This window comes from Polistes canadensis, unplaced genomic scaffold (assembly GCF_001313835.1).
Source record: "Polistes canadensis isolate GaletaPanama2010 unplaced genomic scaffold, ASM131383v1 scaffold_64, whole genome shotgun sequence".
NCBI lineage: Eukaryota > Metazoa > Arthropoda > Insecta > Hymenoptera > Vespidae > Polistes > Polistes canadensis.
The window spans coordinates 272,568-275,067 of NW_014569611.1; positions in this window are offsets into that span (position 1 = coordinate 272,568).

The window sequence follows — 2,500 nt, forward strand, 5'->3', positions numbered from 1 at the left end:
AAAGTGTTTTAAGAAAAAGGCGCCTTAAAAAATTGAGGTGTGTATATTTACTTTAAGCGTAGTATTCTCGTACTGTTGTCTAGAGAGTGAGAGGAAGAAAGAGAGAAAGAGAGAGAGAGAGAGAGAGAGAGAGAGAAAAAGAGAAAAAGAGAGAAAGGACACCGAGTGAAGTTAGCCAAGTAAGCGGACGCCCAACAAAAGGGGAAACCAAAAAATGTAGTATATAATAAAAATAAAGTGATAAGTAGGTAATTTTAACTTAAGCTAAACTAGCGAAATGTTATGGGGGCATAAGAGTGTTAGCGAATATATGAACAGAAATAAGGGGCTAAGGGTGTAAAAATATTACCGAAAAGAAATGAAAAGAAATGAAAAGATAAGAAAAGAAAGGAAAAGAATAGAATACAAAGGAAATAAGATTATTAACGAGAATGTTTGTTCGAAAGGATAGAACAAAAGGATTAAAAAAAAAAAAACAAAAAGTGTTTAGGAGAGAATTTGCGAAATCCACTTATGGTACCTAAGACTTAAGGACGGCGAAGCGTCCAGTTACAACGCGATTAACACAAATAGCCATTACACGTTTGAAAGAACGTACACACCGTAATCTTTACTAAAATACATACATATATATATATACATAATTAACACGCGCATGTAAATACACACGTTCGAAGGAGACACCCGTACGCGCACCACTCCGTTATACATATATATATATAAATACAGACATAATTACTCATATACAAATACACATAATTTACATATAAAACAGCGAAAAAAAAAACCACCTGTACATCGTAGCCATACGCGTAGAAAAAATAGCGGCGAAAGAAACTTAAAAACGAAAAACGCTCTAGACGTAGTGTCTAGCCTAGTCTAGCTTGTCGGTCACTTAAGTTTTCGAGTAAGAAGAAGAAGAAGAAGAAGAAAAAAAAAAAAAGTCGTCAGGTGAAAAAAAAAAAAAATAAAAAAAATAGCGCAGTAAGAAGAAGTTATATCCTCAGAAAACATACCAAAGCACCGTTGTAACACGGCGTTACTACCTACTACACGCACACGCGCACACGCGCACAATATTACACGCGCCGCGGCTGCTGCCACCCTTCATCCCTCTAATCGTTCGCTGAATTCTCCAACCCGCAATTCGGAGATTCTACGAGAGCCCTTACAACGTGTCCGATACAAACGCAATTCTTGTCGTTCCTACGACGACAATTTTTACTATCGCCGTCGTTTAAGCTTTTCAACAAGCTCCCGCTTGAACCTTCTGGCCTTTATTAAATCATGACATTCGCGAGTTACGATCAAATCCAATTTCTTTTTTTTCTCTCTCTCTCTCTCTCTCTCTCTCCTCTTTTATTTTCTAATTAACAATTTTATCTCTCTCTCTCTCTCTCTCACACTCGATCAATTTTTTATGTTCCTTTCTTTGTATCTTTCTTCGCTCCATCATTTTTTTAATTCCCTTTTCCTCTTCCTACTCTTCTAAATCCCCAAATCACTTCGCAATGGTAAAACGCAATTCGAAATCCGCTGGCACACGATTCTACGCGTCGCAGATTTTCTTCTAACGGAAACTTATCGGGTGATAGCCGACAATCATTGAAGAAACATAACTTTAGAAAAGTCCTCTCGTTCTTTTCTCGTCGGGGATATTATACGATATGTACATGTATGTAATATGAGGTACGTGATATGTCTCTTAGCGAGGATTTTCCATAAGAGAGATCTATCAACTAGTACCCTCGCAAAAGTTCCATCTCGCTAGATAATCGATAAATTATATTTTATATTAATTTATCACGCACCAAATAATTCTCCGTTTATCCATCGTTAATCGATTAACAACTTCAGCAGATACACAGCTCGTCGAGCTCTCCGTCAGAAATTTTCTTAACAATATAATATGTACATGTATCAACCTAATTATGTATATACCATGCTAAGACAAGCGAGGTGCAATCGTCCTTTTCATTATTATATTTTTTTATTAAATTATACTTTATGATAAGCGTAGAAAAAAATGTCTATCTTGATCGTCGTCGTCGTCATTGTCGTCGTCGTCGTCGTATGCGTTTTTACTCGAAAAGAAAGAAAGAAAGAAAGAACAAAAAAAAATAATTAACAATTTAACAAAAACATAAGAAAACAAAAAAAAAACAAACAAAAAGAACAAATAAAACGATCTTCTCGTCTTTGTGATTCATCCGTTCCGGCCGAATTCATGGACAACCCTTTGATGCTAGTAATTACACTTTGTAAAGGGAAGGAGGGCAGCAGTCAGGCCAGTTGGTAAATACTTTAACCGATTCGCGGAGTTACACTCCGAATAATAATGCTTAGAATTTAGTGACACGAATGTTTTAAACGAAACGAAACACAATTTCATGAAAATATAATGCAGAAAACATTGCGAGTGAAAATAAAAAAAAATTAATAAATCAATAAATAAATAATGAAAAATAACAAAAGTAGGAGCCGTTAAGCATAAACATAA